A 20,065-nucleotide genomic window follows, 5' to 3' on the forward strand; every position below is an offset into this window, starting at 1 on the left:
CCTTTTTCCTGTTTTTGCTTCTGGGAGATTCATGGTTTCAGGTCTTAATGTTCAAAAATCCATCTTGAATTAATTATATATGTGGTGTAAGGTAGAAGTTCAATTTTATTCTTTGTTCTTTCTCAAGATTATTTGGCTATTTATGATCTTTTGTGGTTCCAAATGAATTGTTGAATTATTTGTTTTATTTCTATAAAAAGTGCTATTAAGACTTTGGTAAGGATTGAATTGAACTTATAGATTTCTTTGGGTATGAACATTTCAACAATATTAAAGCTGCTTATACACAAACATGAATTATCATCTCATTTGTTTGTGTCTTCTTTATTCTTTTTACATTTCTTATATCCAGAAGAAAGTTCCAGAAAAAGACTAGTTTAGGCTTCTCTAAAAGTGCTCCTTATCAGACTACTTCCAAAATAGATTTTCCCTTTTCTCCTTTCTGGATTCTATACATCCTAAAAGGCAGGTTTTAATATCATATATCTGGCCGTGTTACCTTGTAACAAACCATCCCTTGTTATCTCTTTCTTCTAAACCCTTTATATTTATTTATGTTGTTTGTTTTCCCTATTATTAGTTACTTAACCATACCTTACCCTTTCTTAAGACTTAAGGGGCCTAGAGTTAAACTTTGGGTTGATTTATTCATTAAGTGATCAATTCATTTCTCTTTTCAAATCATATTTTCTGAAATATATTTTATATGCTGGTGAGTGACCCCAAGAATAGAGAATCTATTAGGTAAAATCCCACTGTGTAGCAGCAATTATTTAAGTGCTGTATGCAAGGACCTACTTGACTAACTTTGGTCAAATCACACCAATAATCTGAAGCTCTTTGTCTTCATTTTCTGTTGATAAAATGAGGATGATATCTGTTCTCCTACCTAGAAACAGAGGTAGGATGGTAATTAGAGTAAGAGATAATAGAAAGCACTTCCTAAACCCAAAAGCACTGTGTTGAACAAATGATTTAGTAGTTCACTACTCCTCAAAGTTTTGTGTTTAGTAAATAATTTGTTCTTTTATAAGAGTTTGAAAGCTGCTTCTGTATAGTTTCTCCTAGCCAATGCTGCTTTGTTTTCATGGAGACACTGAACACATCTTCCTTTTTCCTCTAAAATTTTGTAAGATAGCTATAATGGGTTCTTCTTAATTTTCTTTGTGAAGATGAATATTTCAAGTGTGCTTATCTTTTTAAAATTTTTACGTAGAATAGTTTTAAATCTCTTGTTATTGACACTCTCCTCTGTATACCTCTAAGTGTTTTAATTAATATATTTTAACTTTCTCAGAGTAATTTTAGATGCTTAAGACATTGAGCAGAAAATCCAGAGAGTTCCTGTATATCCACTCTCCTTCTGCACACAGTTTCAAGTTTAATTTTTCTATCAGATTTGGTTGTTAAAGTTGGACACATTATCCCCAGATGTGATCAAGAACTTCAGTTTCAGTGGAGACTGAGAAGGGAAGGACTCAAGTCTGACACCCAATTTCTGACTTGTATAACTGAATGGATGGTGTAGTCGTTTATTCATGTAGATCTCTGGTTTAAAAAAGAGCAGAGTTGACATAGTAGAGGATGATTTCCATTTTTGATGTATTATGTTTGAGACACCTTTGAAACACCCATGGAGACATGTCCATGAGATCCTTGGGTTGCAGTGATGGAGCTCTGGGGATAAGCTCTTGTGAAAAGAGGTAGCGTGAAGGTAGACCCCTGGAAGAATGTGGCAACGGGGGAGAACAAAGAAGAACTAATAGAGCCCCTGCAGAAGGCTGAAAGAACAACCGAGGAGGTGAATGTTTCAGAAAAGGTAGATTTCTATTGTGTTTGTTATGTTTTCTTGCAGAAAGGTCAGAGGAGTTAAAGGTTCTTTATGTCTGGTTTGGCTGTGTTGGCTTCAGCAGACTCAGCTGAGCTTTGGAGCTCAGTCTGAAGTGGATTCAAGAGTTATGGAATGTAAAAACGTAGAGGCAGATGGTACAAACGGTTTCAGAATTTGGAGTTTGAAAAGGAGAACAGAGAATTCAACATTTGAAAATATCTTGGAAAATCAAGAAGGTAGAAGTAATATTATGGCCAGAATTTTGGGAGATGCTTTGTGTACTTTTATCATTGATCTTTTATCATGTAGACTTCTGCAGAAGACGTTATCTAGCTGCCATACAGTATTCTCTGAATTTTTTCCCAAATGTGTATTGTTTCTTTTTGTTTCCCAGTTCCTAATATAAATAACATGCTATTCATTTAGTAATATATTGATTATAGGTTTCAGTTTTGCTGTTTATAACGTATATTCCATTCTGCTAGTCTGTGGATTCTTGTGTTAATTATCAACTATAATTTCCAAGAATCTTAAAACCAAGTATATTTCATTATATTATGTGTAACATCTGGGATGTATTTCAGTTCTATTTATGTTTAGCTCAATCAGTAATATCCATTTCTTGGCTAATGCAAAATTCTAATGTTATTATAAATTCAGTTATATTTTAAATTAATTGAAAATTTTATCCATGGTAAACATAATATTATCATTGGATCAGAATATGTAATATTAAATGAAAGATTAATTTTTGGATAATATTTACAAATCTTCTTTGTGGCATATGTACAACCTTGTAAAAAATGATAAGCAGCTTAATGTTAAGCTGACTAGTATGAAAAATATTCAACATGGTAAAAATTTAAAAGACATGTGTTCTCTATATCCAGTGTTTTATTAATGGGCAGGTTAAACTTTATTCCTTTCATACTATAGCTGAATTATAAAAATGTAGAAGTCAGTATTAGAATATAAGTTTTTCAATACTATGCTATTTGGTTTAAGAAAAATATTCTCTTCAAATACTAAGATAATATTAATTGTGACAATATTATAATGAGGGTACCCATAGCATAGTCTTCAGATTATGTTCTGAAGCCACATAGGACAGTCTGGGTTTAAATCCTGGCTTTGTCATTTATGAGCTGAGTAACCTTAGGCAAATTATTCAGCTGTCTGAGCCTTGATTTTTGTGTCAATGAAAGGGGTTAATCATGGCATGTCATATCATGGGTAGTTGTGAGTTTTGATTAGATTAATACATGTAAGATGATCGTAACAGTAATTGAACATATTAAGTGTCCTGTGATTGTTTACTAGCCTAATAATTCATTTGCATCTATACTCAGCTCTTTTCAGTGACATCAGATGAGTATCATGACATCAGGTGAATATCAGTGGGGATTGCATTTTATCCTTACGTAGTGTTATTCTCATGATAAGTAGCTCAAACTTAGGTTTAGATGATAGAACTGTTCTACCAACTAATATAGTTAAATTGATGATAGAGTTAGGAGTAAATTAGATCCTATTTAAAACCTATGGGTCTCACATAGTATGTTGACAATTACCATTACTTTAATCTTTTCCCTACTCTTCTTTCTAGGGACCCAGTCAATCAACATTCCTTGAGTATTTAGTATGTATCAAATGTTATACTATGATTTTAATGCTTAAGACAGGTACAGTTATTGCCTTGAGGCAGCTTATACAGTGGAGGGCAAGAGTTATATTAAACCAATAAGTACTGCAAAGAAAAAGTTACAGTAATATCAGACTATAAAATAGAATATCTTTCCTGGTACTGAATGGCAAAAACCACCCTAACTGAAGGGCTATAATAATCTGAGATCAAAGAATGAAATCTTTACCTACCTGAGGAGGGAAAGTACCTGGTAAAAAGCTGATGTTTGGGACTTTACATGACACGTGTACTGACTGTCGAGAAATACAGGTGTGACGTGAGGCCAGGCACTGCAAGCCAAGCCCAAGAACTCCGAGTTCCCGTTAAGGATCTTGACTTCATGCACCCTAAGTCTTTTCATTTGTGTTTTTGTACCCTTGCTAGCGTGGAAGTGACATTACTAGGGCTGTATTTTTAATGAAGGGGTTCAGTTTAACATTCTAAACCTCTATACCTTTGAACTTTATGAATTCAATGTAATCAGCATACTTATAAGTCCTATAAATTTTATTTTGATGATTACTCTGGCTACTTGGAGAAGATTAATTGAATGGGAAATGTGGATGTGGAGAAAGCAGATAGGAGGTAATTTAGTGATGTGGGAGAGAGATTATTTAATCTTGGCCTAGAAGGATGACTCTCAGAATGAAGAAAAGTAGATAATTCTAGAATTTTTAGAAGAGATCACTTGTAAAACTTGGCAATTGATTGATAGAAAAAGAATGAGTATACTATGGTTCTTGTATATGGTTTGAGCATATGAAGTATGAAATATAGGAAGAGGTACAGGTTTAGATATGGGGAAGGTTATAAGTCTAGCATTAAAGTTGTGTTATTTTTTTCTTCGAATTAGGTCTGGACTACTGTGGAACAAGTGAAATACTGAGATGAGTATATGGTTCCGGAGTGCAGAAGAAAACTCTCAATTGCATTATAAGTCTACAAGTCGTAGACATTAAGCCGGGAGTTGAAGCTGTAGAAGTAGGTCGGGGTACTTCCCTGGAGGTCCAGTGGTTAAGACTCTGCCTCTCAATGCAGGGGACGCAGGTTTGATCCTTGGTTGGAGAACTAAGACCCCACACGTCACAGGACAACTCAGCCCACCCACCACAACTAGAGGGGCCCACACACAGCAACCAAGACCCAGCATACACACACACACACACACACACACACACAGTTTAAAAAAATAGAAGGAGTAGGTTTGCTTATGATGGAGGAAAGAATATGGAATAACAATGAAGAGTATGTGGGAGCACCTGGTGCTTAAAAATGGAAAAAAAAAAAAAGAAGCCAGCATTTAACAGTCAGGTAAAGGAGAAGGATCTAGTAAAAAGCTAAGCATGTTTCTTTGATTTAGTAAAATGGATATCAAGGCCAAACTAACCTTAGTTAGTTAACCTAATGTGTTAGGTTCAGTGGTCAGAGTAGAAGAAATGTTAGGATAAACAGGAAGTGAGCAAATAAAAAGTAAACAACTCTTGTTGGATATTTGACTTTGGAAGAAATGAGCAAATGTCCAGAATTCCGAGAGCAATTATTTGTTTTTGTTGTAAGATGGGAGGCATGATTTGCCCACTTATGGAAGGAGTCAGTATGCAGAGAGTGACTAACGGCTGGGGAGAAAGTTTGTAATAGAGATCTCCAGGGTCCTGTGAAGGTAAGAGAGATACAGAACACAGAAGGAAAGGTAAAGGTGCTATACGGAAGCAGGTTGGTTCATAGATATGGATGTTGGACAGTAAGGGAGTTTCTGTTTAACGCCTCTTCATTTCATTGGTGAGTAGAAGGCAGTTACTTCTCTAGGGTATGAGAAAGGCCAGTGGAAATGGGGACCAGGAGTTGGAAAATAGTTGAAATTTTCAGAGCAGGAGAACCAGAGAATGAGAACTTACCAGACAAACACATGGATTGCCACACACTGATAAATCCTGCTCAGAGGTGGTGACCATACATTTTATATGCATGCTAGCTGGCTCTGAAATCGTTCCATGAGCACTCAGCAACTAAGATGCTTGTATAGAGAAGATGGGCACTTGAATTCAGTCAGGGCTGGGGATTTTAGGATATTGTGCAATAAAAGCCCCAAAGTGTGAGTGAGTTTGGGTTGTTGATGAGGGAGGATGTGGTTGCAAGGATGAACCACTGAATCCAAACTGGATGGACTTTGTCATCATTTTCTTTCTCCGTTATCATCTTCTGAATAAGTATGAAATTGAAGTCAGAAGTGCTTGGGGAAAAGGAATAAAGTAGACAAAGTGACTGATAAAGGGAGAAGGCTTCTCTCATCTCATCATCTGTCTGTCACCACAAAGATACTGTGTTGAAAGAACAGTGTCCCTCCACCCAGTTCGTGGGAAGAACTCTAGTTAATCATGTTGGTCAGAGCTAGACATTTACTGAAATAAGTTTTGCTAGCAAGTCGAATTTTGTACCTCAAAATCCAGAGCCAGTCTGGCTGATTCCTTTGTGACTGCCTGCCTTCTGGCTTTCTCCTCCATTGGCTTGACTTCCTGTTTGGTGAATGCTGTCACGCAGCATGTTTCTGGGTGAGCGGCAGGGCTGGAAGGGAATGCTCTTGAGCTGAGAAGGTCTTCTCTCTGCATGCTGGCTCCAACCAGCTCCATCCAGCAGGCCTGCGCCCTTATCTGTGCAGCTGGGGTGTGGGTTCCCTTCACAGACCGACTCTGTGATGTCTCTGCAGACATATACCTGTGGGAGCAGTTCCAAGATCTAGATTGAGAGTGGAAGGTAAAAGAGTCCTTTTAGCCACAAGACTAAACTGTGCGCTCTCACCTGATACAATGTGGAGGTTTTGAAGGGATTTGTTGTCTGCACTTGACCTCTCACTGTGGATCTTTGGCCAGGTTACTTAAGCTCTGGATTTTTCATCTAAAAGTGGAACACTAATAACACGCATCTCACAGGTTGATAGTGAAGACTGAACGAGTTAAAAGCATGTAAAACATTTATCTGGAGCCTAAAACACCATATTTAATAAATAATTAGTTGTAAAAATGAATTATTATTTTATCAGTGGGTCTTAATGTTTTTCTAGAAGATGCTTAGGTTTATTTTGAATTTAAACATTTAAAAAAAATTTTTAAATGCTTGTTTTACTCTTTTCTCATTTGATTGGTGATCTTAGAATGTGCAGTTGCTTCGGGCATAACTGACTCTTTGCGACCCTATGGGCCGTAGTGGGCTCCTCTGTCTATGGGATTCTCCAGGCAAGAATTCTCAAGTGGCTTGCCATGACCTTCTCCAGATCTTAGAATGTGTACCTCTTTTTTTACCTTGTAAGGAAAGAGGGAGAAGTGGGAAGCTGGGGACAATCAGTCTTGAAGAACAAAAAAACTCCTGGAGGTAACCTAGAGGATAGAAGAGAGAAATAGGAAGGTGGGCCTTGAAGGATGGAACTGTAAATAAATATAATGCTTAGACTCACATGACTAGGAGGATGTGGAATCTAAAATTTGAGTCAGAGACTCATAAGCCTCTGAAGGCTTAAGTCTGCCCCCAACACTATTATCACTGCACCTGAGAAAACTGAGTAACAATTATTGTTTGTCAGAAGTACAAAACTGGAGTTATCTGTGTAAAACTTGAGATTATTTGTTGTATATGTAATACATCTGTGCGTGCTAAGTCGCTTCAGTTGTTTCCAGCTCTTTGTGACCCTATGGGCTACAGCCCACCAGGCTCCTCTGGCCATGGGATTCTCTAGGCAAGAATACTGGAGTGGGTTGTCATGCCCTCCTCCAGGGGATCTTCCCGACCAAGGGACCCAACTGACATCTCTAACGTCTCCTGCATAGACAGGCAGATTCTTTACCATGAGCGCCACCTGGGAAGCTCTGTATATCACAGTATAACTAGCTGTATTTGTTAGTCGGAATAAGAGAAGATATATGAAAGCAATACTAATTCTGTTTCTCATTTAAAAACTAGTATTGAAATTTTTCATATTTATTAATTGGTTGTAAAGAGCAAACTCAAGTAAAATCCACCTTATGACCCAATGTTAAAAAACATAAATTTTCCATGGAGAAAAATCACACCCCAGGCTGAGGAGGATAGGCCAGTTTATCCTGAGTCCTTGCTTGTCTGTGTCTGTTTTCCAGCCCCAGGCCCCACATGCCAGCAAAAGAAGCTGTCTCGTGGACTGCACATCCCATTGCTCTGTATCTGCCCAGTTATGAATGACTTTAATTCAAACTTATTAAAATATGTGGTGGTGATTGGAGAAGGATGAGGATGAGAGCTTGACCATGGCGTTATCTTATGAAAGCTCTTCTCCCTGCCTCCCTCCTCTCTCTCCATTGCTGTTCCTGTGGTGACCCTCGTTTCCCAGGTGTGAGCTTGCAGAAGGCCACCCCTAGCAGGGATTGTTACCCACCAGGCAGTCTCCTTCAGGAGAGTTCACCCTCCTCTAGGAACTTTACAGAAAATGCTTTTTTATTGTTGCTATGTAATACGTTTTTAGTTAGCTGTATTCGTTTTCTACACTGAGTGTGTACTACCCATCTAATTAAAGAAAAAAAGTAATTTAACATTATTGTTATACTGAGGAAAAAAATACCTGTATACAGTGAATAATGTGGGATCTTAGTTTTAGCATTCATTGCCCGCTTGGTTACCTTCACCCCATACTTCCATACTTTCTACCTTACACTTTTCTTCTTGAGCATTCATGCAGCACATACTGCTTATCCATTGCTGGGTTAATATTCCTCAAAAATGCAAGTAGGATTCTGGAACTGAGAGGCTGAAGGTTTAGTCAGTCTCTGCCAATCATTGGGAAATACCATTTTTCATCATAGTTCCTCAGTTCTTTTAGGTAAAATGAGGATAATAGCACTGATCTGTTTTCACAGTCTTGATTAAAAAAAAAAGTTAAACACCTACATGAAAAGATGTTAGTTTGGTTTTTTTTTTTTTTTTGAACTTTTAAATAAAGATTTAAATGTGGAAAAGTTATAAGAGAACATACTATTGAAGTTAAAACCTGGTGAAGGATTTGACTTAGAAATACTTTTCCAGCTGTAAGACAACAAAATATTGAGACTGAAAAAGGTAATACAAGTAGAACGACTTTGTAAGATCTAAATAAATGTCAGATGATATTGATCTTACAAAATATTCATTCATATAGAATTCTCAGATTTCTTAGATATAGCTACATTATTTTAATTATAATAATGTATTTTGTAACTTTGCACTAAATTCCATTTAAATCTAGAACATGTTGTATTGTACACATATAGATTTTTTAAATGGTTGAACTTATTAAATTGAAGGCTAGCTATGTTTTATCTTTGAGAGTTAAACAATAGATAACTGGAAAACTGGAGAAACCATAGTAACTTAAAATAGTGCTACTCTGTACCATTTTTGCTATAGTGGACTCAGGAAATGCAAAGAAGTGCCACTTAATGAAAAATATGTATAAATAGTTAAGTATGTTAATGTAGATATGTAATCATGCAATATTTTGACTTAGTATATAGATCTTTGCTTTGTATCGTTTATTAGGATACCATTAGCAAACCACTCAGCAGTTTCCAGGAGTTTCCACTGGAGACAGTGTTCCAAGAGGCATTGAGCTTAACTTTTTTGAACCTTTGTTGTTGGGGCACTGGTTTCTGGATTGCTATTCTGTTAACATGATGAGCTAATTGACTAGCAGGACTCCCTACAGAATAGCTGCTTCTGCTTAGCTCATCAGGAGTACAATTTGTTGTTTCATTTCCTCTTCTAGTCCCCGTTGGGGAAATTGAATTGTGAAAAGACCACCTACTGGGAACATTCAGTGTTCATGACTGAATAAGGAACTTTATTTATCTATTTACTCTTTGGTACTATCTTAATTAGCAATGAAAGAAGGGCTTTATTAGGTGCACAAGTGCTGTGGTTTTGTTACAGATAGGTGCTGTTAGCAAACTATTTGATTCACAGAACCTTCTCAAAGTCAGAGCCTTTTGCAGGTACAAAGCTTATTTGAAATTTTAATTTGCAATGTTAGAGCTGTTTGCCATTTTAGTGATTGTTAGTCATCTGATGCAGAAGTTGAAGACAAGTCAATGGTGGTGTTAAAAAAAAAAAAAAAGCACACTTGTGAAGTTTAGAAGATTTATTCTTTGGACCACATGAACTTTTATGTTTTAATTTTTCTCCAACGAAGATTGTTGCTCTATAACAGTGTGGACTTGAACAATGTATCCTTAAATTTTAAAATCTTCACAGTTTCACCATTTTTTATTACTATATACACTCTTAGGCAAAAACAGAGTTTATGAGACCTAATTATTGTGATAAACAAAGTTAGATAATATATTTTACATCCTTTTCTTTTAGAATTTAGTGCTAGTTTTTACTTTCTGTTATCAAACTCTTAAGTGTAATAAGGAAATTTTCCAAGATTTGCTGTGCTTTGTCACTCAGTCATGTCTAACTCTATGCCACCTCATGGACAGGCTCCTCTATCCATGGGGTTTCTTCAGGCAAGAATACTGGAGTGGGTTGCCATGCCCTCCTCCAGGGGATCTTCTCAACCCAGGGATCAAACCCAGGTCTCCCGCATTGCAGGTGAATTCTTTACCTACTTTATCTTATCAAACTCTTAAGTGTAATAAGGAAATCTTCTAAGATTTAAATAGCCTCTAAATTAAAACTTCAGTTGTTTTCCATATGGATGGATACCAAGGAGGGAAAGACAGGGCACATGAATTGTGATTGCAGTTGACATCGTTGTTGTTCAGTTGCAAAGTTGTGTCTGACTCTTTGCATCCTGGTGGACTGCAGCATGATAGGCTCCCCTGTCTTTCACTATCTCCTGGAGTTTGCTCACATTCATGTCGATTGAGTCGGTGATGCCATCCAACCATCATCCTCTGTCGCCCCCTTCTCTGCCTGCCATCAGTCTTTTCCAGCATCAAGGTCTTTTGCAATGAGTCAGCCAAAATATTGGAGCTTCAGCTTCAGCATCAGTCTTTCCAGTGAATATTCAGGGTTGATTTATTTTAAGATTGACTGGTTTGATCTCCTTGCTGTCCAAGGAACTCTCAAGAGTCTTCTCTAGCACCACAGTTCAAAAGCATCAATTCTTCAGCACTCAGCCTTCTTTAAGGTCCAACTCTTACATCCATACATAACGTGTAAACACCATGGCTTTGACTAGATGGACTTTTGTCAGCAAAGTGATATCTCTGCTTTTTTAATACACTATCTAGGTTTGTCACAGCTTTTCTTCCAAGGAGCAAGCAGCTTTTAATTTCGTGGCTGCAGTCACTGTCTGTGATGATTTTGCAGCCCTGGAAAATAAAATCTGTCACTGTTTCCACTTTTCCTCATCTATTTGCCATAAAGTGGTGGGACCTGATGCCATTATGTTAGTTTTTTGAATGTTGAATTTTCAGTCAGCTTTTTCACTCTCCTCTTTCACTTTCATCAAGAGGCTCTTTAGTTCCTCTTTGCTTTCTGCCATTAGAGTGCTATCATCTGCATATGTGAAGTTGTTGGTATTTCTCCTGGCAATCTAGATTCCAGCTTGTGATTCATCCAGCCTGGCATTTTGCATGATGTACTCCACATATGATTCAAATAAGCAAGGTGGCAGTATACAGCCTTGACATGCTCCTTTCCCGATTTTATATGCTATCGATACTGTGTATAAAACAGATTACTGATGAGAACCTGCTGTATAGCACAGGGAAGGCTACTCCGTTCTCTGTGGTGACTTAAATGGAAATCCAAAAAAGAGGATATATGTGTATGTGTGATTGATTCACTTTTCTGTACAGCAGAAACTAACGTCATTGTAAAGCAAATATACTCCAATAAAAGTTAACTAAGAAAAAACTCAGATATTTTCTTGCACACCAGTTTAACAAGCTGCTTATCCTTAGAGCAGAGGCAGAATCGTGTAGTGATTAGAGACTGCGGCTGTGGAACAAGACAACTTTGGTTCCAGCCTGTTGCTCTGTCCCTCACTAGCTTTGTGACCCTGGGCAAACATAATTCTCTGAATCATATAAGGTTAACTTAATAGGGCTAATGAGAGTTAATACAAGAGAAACTCTTGGAAGGGGGTTTGGCAGAGTGCCTAGCACATAAGAATTGCTCAGTGGGTATTAGCAGTTGTTATATATATTTCTTGATAATCTAGCACAAAACCTGAGGTAGATCATGTGCTCAATAAGGAATTCACAAATGCATTCTTTAATGAGTGAATGAACATGATGAAATGTCCATAAAACTTAGAATCACTATAAATCTATCTCTGCCCTGTACTTTTAGATAAAACAACACATGTCTCTATAGTTATAAACTTATAGCCAAATATGGGAATGGTTTTGAAGAACTTAAAATCTGTATTTCAATAATAGATCCTTAATATCCCCAAATTATTATTATAGTCTCTAAAAAAATCAAACACTTGCAACATTCTGTGAGTCTGGGTGATTAGAAACAGAATATAAAGAATTCATCTTAATAAAATGCTGTGAAAATCTTGCAAAGATTTTTCACAAATATTCACCCTTTAACCCTTATAAAGAAGAACTTGTTTGTATACAGTTCTCTGATGTCTGAATTGAATGAATAAGGGGAGGGGACTCAGGGGGACACTTCATGGACTAACTTCCTTATGTTCTTCAGCAGATACAGTGAGTATTCAAAAGCAAAATAAAACCTAATGCATGGTCCCTGCTCCCAGGGAAGATGTAATCAATCGACTTGTGTGGATAGTTGTAACACATGATAAATCCAATTATACATGTTTATATATACTGTTATTTTATGTACACATGATCAATGTAATAGGTAGTGCTATTCAAAGCCTATGTCCTAGGAGTTTAAGAAAATTAAGAAATTTCCTTTCACTACTAAGAATGTTCTGCTTCCCTTTGAAATAGATTTATGTGGAACTGCTGAAGTAAGGGAATTGTCTTAATCCATTTTTTGAGAACTCTCAGAAAGTTCTGAAGTCTAGGAAACCTAAAGGTGAAAATATAAAATTTCCATGAAGGGAGTTGCTTATTTTGTATTATACTAAGAAATATGAATAAGATAGAGACATCACTGCTAAAGATACATGTACTTTTCCTTTGCAATCACAATAATTTATGGTAGTGTTGGAGGTTTGTTTTTTTTTTTTCCTAGTGATTATTCCCACATGTGGGAATACAAAGCAGTGAGCCTGGCATACTATTTTCTTCATAATTGTTTATCTGTCTGTTGGTCTTTATTCACTCTTTTTTTTTTAATTAATATGTGATTATCAACAGGAAACCCCTGAGACCACTGTTATTAACTTGAACACAAATGGAAGATGGTATTGATGTACTAAGTAGTACGTGGTGGGCGTAATCAAATTTTCCATGTGATTTCTACTTGGAAAGCAACTATTTAGCAAGTTATTCCTGCTTTTAGCTAATTCTTAAATATCAGTCTCCAATTAGGTCCTTTCTTATCCAGGAATATGTTATTGTTTACTCCCTCCAATGTATGAATAGTAAAATAATTCAGAAAGTATATTTTCATATGATATAAGCTTGATACTTATCTTGGTCATTTTATAGCAGTAGTAATATTCACACATATGTCATTTGCTGTTCTTTGGGCCATGTGACTTGATCTGGAAAATAGCATGTGATGTGTATCACTTCTGGGTTGACTCAGCCCTTGTTTGATAGTGTAGTCTTTCTTCACTTGCCCTAAAGAAATTATAGTCTTTTCAATAAGTAGTCCTAGGTTTACTGGATTTACAAAGGAAATCAACTGTATTTTACTCCTTATCTCAGATAGACCCAAAATAATTTCAAGTAGATGGAAGATTGAAATATGAAATGCCTAGCAATAAAATATCTTGGAAATGTCATCTTTTCCGAATCATTGATTAGGCACATTTTTCACAAAGTGAGACATGTAAAATCACAAACCTTAAAGGAAAAGAATGAGAATTTGAACTCTATTAAAATTTTTAAAATTTATCCTTATCAGAGACCCATTTCATAAATAAGAATGAGAGAAATATTTGTAATACATATGACCACTGAAGGATTTTTTTTATAAATTACATAGTTTTTTAAAAACTTCTCTAAATTAGTAAGAAAGAACAGATAACCCAATAAAACAACAGAGAGGAAGGACAAAGGTCTTAACAGGCACTTCAAAGTGAGAATATACAAATGGCCAATAAACACATTAAAAAAATGTTCAACATCACTATTTATCAGGAAAATAATAATTAAAGCCACAGTAGGATGCCAATGCTAACCCTTTAATATGACCATTGAAAACAAAAAACAAAAACCTAAACAAAAAACAAAAACCAAGTGCTAACAAAGACTATAGACCTAAATCTATTGAAACTCTAAAAAAATTGCCATTTGGGACATACACTGGCACAGTCAGTTTAGAAAACTGTTTTGTAATATACACTAAAACTAAACTTATTCCTTATGGTCCAACAATTTCACTTCTAGGTAGATGCTCAACAGAAATATGTAGGTTCGTATTTTAAAGATGTATTCCAGGGGGCTTCCTTGGTGGCTCAGTGGTAAAGAGTCTGCCTGCCAATGCAGGAGACACAGGTTCTCTCCCTGGTCCTGGAAGATCCCACATGCTGTGGGGCAACTAAGCTCTTGAGCCACAACTATTGAGCCTGTGCTCTGGAGGCCAGGAGCTGCAGCTACTGAAACGCGTGACACTGGAATCCCTGCTCAGCAACAAGAGAAGCAATTAGAAGCCCAGGCCCTGCAACTAGAGAGTAGCCCCTGTTCACCACAACTAGAGAAAAGCCCATAGAGCAATGAAGACCCAGCACTGCCAATAAATAAATAAAATTATTTTAAAAAGACGTGTTCCAAACAGACGTTTCTCCAGAGAAGACATACAGATGGCTAACAAACACGTGAAAAAATGCTCAGCATCACTCATTATTAGAGAAATTCAAATCAAAACTACTATGAGATGCCACCTCACACCCATCAGAATGGCCGTCATCAAAAAGTCTACAAACAATAAATGCTGCAGAGGGTGTCGAGAAAAGGGAACCCTCTTGCACTGTTGGTGGGAATGTAAATTGATACAGCCACTATGGAAGACAGTATGGAGATTCTTTAAAAAACTAGGAATAAAACCACCATATGACCCAGCAATCCCAGTCCTAGGCATATACCCTGAGGAAACCAAAACTGGAAAAACAAAAAAAGAAAAACACATGTATCCCATTGTTCATTGCAGCACTGTTTACAGTAGCTAGAACATCGAAACAACCTAGATGTGCATCAACAGAAGAATGGATGAAGAAACTGTGGTACATATACACCATGGAATATTACTCAGCCATAAAAAAGAACATGTTTGAGTGAGTTCAGATGAGGTGGATGAACCTAGAGCCTATTATACAGACTGAAGTAAGTCAGAAAGAGAAAGATCAATATTGCATACTAATAGCATATGTCTGGAATCTAGAAAAATGGTACTGAAGAATTTATTTGCAGGGCAGCAGCGGAAAAACAGACATAGAGAACAGACTTATGGACATGGGGAGAGGGGAGGAGAGGGTGAGATGTATGAAGAGAGTAGCCTGGAAACTTACATTACCATATGTAAAATAGATGGCCAAGGGGAATTTGCTGTCTGGCTCAGGAAACTCAAACAGGGGCTCTGTGTCAACCTAGAGGGGTGGGATGCGGAGGGAAATGGGAGCAAGGTTCAAGAGGGAGGGGATATATGTATACCTATGGCTGATTCATGGAGAGGTTTGACAGACAACAACAAAATTCTGTAAAGCAATTATCCTTCAATTAAAAAAATAAATAAATAATTTTAAAAGATGTGTTCCAGAATATTCCTAACAGCAGTGTTTTTAAACCCTCCAGTGAAACAACCTAAATTTTTATCAACAATGGGACACAAAAATAAATTGGAGAATATTCAATCCATAGATATGAATGCAGCATGTGATGAAAATAAACAAACCATGGCTACATACAACATAGATTCTTACAAACATAAGGTTGAGCAAAATATGTCAGGCATATAAGGGACAAACTGCATGGTTTATTTTCTATAAAGCCTAAAAATGGACAAAACTAATCTGCTATAGCAAGGATTAAAATTGTGTGTTCCTTTGGAGAAATAAATGACTGAGAGGAGTCATGAGGAAGGGAGCTCCTGGGAGTGATTTGTTTTGTTTATACTGGTGTGTTTATTTTGTCAAATGACTTGTGCACTTTTAGTTAAATATGTTATATTGCTAAAAAATTCAACACAATCTGTAAACAACTTATTTTTAAAACATCTACTTTGATAATTACCCAGGAAACATTCTTCATCTTTCAAAACAGCCAAATCTTATTACTTTTAAAGTTAGATTTGGTGTGGTCTAACTTTGTTCGTTTTGTTCTCTGCACATTAGCATCACCTGAGGTGTTTTTATTTTTTATTAGTGTTTATTGGTGTATAGTTGCTTTACAATATTGTACTCGTTGCTGCTATATACAGTTGAGCTCTACAGTCAGTCAGCTATATGTGTACATAGATCCCTGTTTTTAGATTTCCTTTCTTTTGGGTAACCACAGAGCATTGAGTAGAGTTCCCTGTTCTATACGGTAGGCTCTATTAGTTTTCTGTTTTATGCATAGTAGTGTATACATGTCTGTTCAATCTGCCAGTTCATCCCACCCCTCCCCTTCCCAGCCTCCTTCCCCTGGTATCCATACATCCTTTTTCTATGTTTGCATCTCTGTTTCTGCTGTTTGGCTAACTTTGGCTTACATGCACACTGCTCATATTCCCAGGATGCCACTATGTCTAAACATACAGGATTGCTTCCGGAGAGTTCCAAAGGGATGCAGTGTGTTACATGAATGCTAGTAGCTTGTTTTGTGATGAGGAAGGTTTTTTAATACACAGACTGTTAGACGGTCTCTAGATATTGGAATTTAATTCCCCAGTGCCTGCTCCTCCCTTTTAATAGTTATTTTAGGTTAGAGTTTTGTCTTTAGAAAAAACAAATGAAGGGACCAGTATGGAAGAAAATCAATGGACATACAAACTTATATATATATGGCAATAGAATCATCAGTAGTGTAATCTGGGTCAAAATATGTTTTTCAGGTTGTGAAGAACAAAACTGGACCAAAAGCATTCTATAAATGTCTGCCTCTTGTTATTTCTTTTTGGTTTTAACCAAATAATGTCTACCATTTCACTGATCCTGCCATCTCCTCAGCTATTCTAATTCAGCTTTCCTAGTTGGCAGGCAGTAATGGAGAACTTGACTTCAGAATCTCAACAACCTAGTCCCAAACAACCCAGGGAAACATCAAGACCCTCAGTTGGCAGGGGCATGAAAGTATTTTCAGAAGGCCAAGTGATGTCATGTGAAATCTCTATTTGTCCACCTTATTTGAATAAAGCTCAATGGGCATGATTTCAGCAGAATATGAGGTGCCCCTTATTTTCAAGCTTTTGACTGAGTTTCATAAGTGGATGTAGCTGGGGAAAGCTAAAAATTTCTTTGCAGAGTTCAAGTTCCTACATATCCAATTAAAAATTAGCATAGTGGAGAAGAGCCAAACACCAAAGATTGTATCTGCTGCACTGTAAAAGGCCTGTTCTCTGATCAAAAGTGAAAGCAAAACAAAGCACTTTGATTGGCAGTGCTTATTATGGACAAGTCTTTTCAGGCTGATGCTGAGATGGGGCTCCAGATAAAGAAAAGCAGAGGAAATGTGAGAACAGTGGTGATCAGCAATTGTTCCTTATCATCACCTGCATCAAAATAGTCTGTGATGTTCGTACTTTTTTTTTTTTTTTTAAACTCATTTGTTCAACAGAGGCTTGTTAAACAGCTTTTCAGCCTCAGTGATTAGCTTGGGATATGGTATCCATATGCCATGACACCTAACTCAAAGTGCTCAAAGCGAAATTATAGGAGAAATAAGTTGGATAGAAAGAAGTTATTACACTATAATGTAATAAAAAGAAATATACAAAAATGGAGTAAATCTTCCAGGAAAATGTAATCCCTAATTCCAAACTCATGCCAAAAACCCCTTTCAGGCCTCACTTTTTGTATTACTTCTGTTTGAACTTCAGCACTTTTGTACATCCAGTTTTTTATTCAAGGGGGAAATGTGTGAGACCTTAGCTTCCTTCTCTACTAATTGTGATCAGGTCATAGCCTAAACATCGCTTTGCCCCAAAGCTGACTAATTTCCCTTTCTCCTTGGGGATAAAATTTCAGTTTACTGACCTTCCTCTGTGCTCAGCCAACCTCCCTTTTGTTCATGATATTGCACTTGACTTTTACTGTCTTTTTAGCCCTGTGAGATTATAAATTCCTTTAGGGGCAAGACCGTTCCTATTTCATTCAGCATGGAAACCCATCTTCTGACTCTGGAACTTAATTTATACTCATTGAGTCAATAGTGAGTGAAGCTCTCTAAGATGCCTCAGGGACATGATGACTCAGTCTGCTTGGTAGAACCATGAAAAAATTGGGAGTAAACAAAGTTTGTATCACTGCAGCTTATGGCATTGCTCTAAATGACAATTTTCTTATACAGGCTTTTTGTCCTGTATTCATAATGGAGAAAGAAAAAATATTATCCATTATTAAACTATGAGCTCCTGGGGCTTTTTAAATTTGGTCTATGTCCCATTGGAAAAATCATATAAAATCCACTGACCCTCTTCCATTCCCGCCTTTCAAATATACTTGTGCTCATGCGTGTTTGTATATAATTTATAGGATTCCATAGACCTTTGGAAGCCTATTGAGACTTCAGCTCAAAACCTGATATTTTGGAGTATCATCTTTTTCATATCTGTGTGGCTGAACACAGCTTGTGGAGTCAGTGGACTCAGCTTTCCTATGTGCACGGGTATAAGCTAAGTCACTTTAGTTGTGTCCAATTCTTTGCAAACTTGTGGACCATAGCGATCAGGCTGTTCTGTCCATGGGATTATCTAGGCAAGAACATAGAGTGGGTTGCCATGCCTTCCTCCAGGGGATCTTCCCGACCCAAGGACTGAATCCACATCTCTTACGTTTCCTGCACTGGCAGGCGGGTTCTTTACCACTAGTGCCACCTGGGAAAGCCTCAGCTTCCCTACACCCATTATAAATTAGCAGTATTAGAAGGCAACACTTATTATGCCCCCAGCATATTGTTTCATTTAATCATAATAACCCACTTGTAAGATAGGCCAGCTTACCTTCCTCAGTTTGCAGACTGGGACAGTGCATTGGAGAGGTTCCATAACTTGGTAGAAGTGTCACAATTTTTAAGGGGTAGAGCTGAAATTCCAGGTCAGGCAGTCTGGCTCCTGGGTCTGCTCACATCCAACATTCCATACTGGTTCTCTGGCATCTTGGTTCATTACATCTTCTCAGTGTCTAACCAGCAATTAAGAATGCCTGTACCACTTTATGGTCCAAGAAACCTAAGGGCAGCAGGATAAACAGTTGACCAAAAAGTTCATTTAGGTTTTTCCATTAAGATCTTATAGGAAAACGCGAATGAACTTTTTGGGCCACCTAACAGAATGAATTATTTTAAGTCATTTACAGTACTTGTTTGTGGTAGAACTTGAATATGAACCCAGATGGATCTTACTCCAAAACCCATGGCGTTTATACTGTATCCAACTTCTAAGCATCTGGCACATGGTAGGCGTCCCCTCTGAAAAGACAAAGATGGGAAAATGTCAATGTAGGGTTGTTTGTGGAACAGGGAAGGGTAACCCACTCCATGTTCTTGCTTGGAGAATTCCATGGGCGGAGGAGCCTGGCAAACTGTAGTCCATCATCTCACAAAGAATCGGATACGACTGAGCAACTAACACACAGGCATTGTTTGAGCCATTGTGTTTTAAGCTGTTTGTTTTTTGTATATCATATTGAGACAGAGAACTAGAAAATTCTTTAATATGTAGGCTTGTAAATCTGTGCAGGAAAGTAGGGAGGGGAGAGAAGAGCCAAAGGGGAGAGCATCAAAGTGCAGCGTTCCCCTACTTCAAAGTGAGAGTTGTGAAAAGCCATCATTAATGATCTGTCATTTTATAGTATTTTGGCTGTGAGCTGGGGAAGATAAGATTTTCAGTTATGTTGTCTCATATTCAGTTAGTTTTCTCATGGAATATATGTATACACACATGTATATATTTTTATATATATATATTCAGTTATATTTAGTTCTTCAAAGGTGGTGGTTTTTCAAGTGAGAGTCCTTGGTTAATAAAACTTAGATGCATATTTTATGTTTTTAAAAAATTTATGCATAGCAAATTTACTCACTTTGAGTCTTCCATTATATATTAGATTTTCCTGTGGCTGAATAAAGCACAATAAATACGTGATTAATTTATGCTATTATTTTTAGATATAATTTAATATAAATTAATCATTTTATAGAGAGAAAAAAATTTAACAGTATTTCCCTGCATAATATTGTTATTATTAGCCTCAACTTGTAATCAGAACTATTGATCTCATATGGAAGAAAATCCAGATTAATTTTTTCCTATGCTGT

General features: G+C 36.9%; 1 protein-coding gene and 1 pseudogene across 2 annotated transcripts in view; one reads left to right on the plus strand and one right to left on the minus strand.

Annotated features, from left to right (window-relative positions):
• The window catches only part of LOC122673211, a 30,672-nt pseudogene extending 24,449 nt beyond the window's left edge, over positions 1 to 6,223 (minus strand).
• The window catches only part of SLIT2 (slit guidance ligand 2), a 386,076-nt gene that overhangs the window by 155,247 nt on the left and 210,764 nt on the right, over positions 1 to 20,065 (plus strand). The window lies entirely within an intron of this gene.

The sequence above is a fragment of the Cervus elaphus genome, chromosome 17, assembly GCF_910594005.1.
Source record: "Cervus elaphus chromosome 17, mCerEla1.1, whole genome shotgun sequence".
NCBI classification, from domain to species: domain Eukaryota; kingdom Metazoa; phylum Chordata; class Mammalia; order Artiodactyla; family Cervidae; genus Cervus; species Cervus elaphus.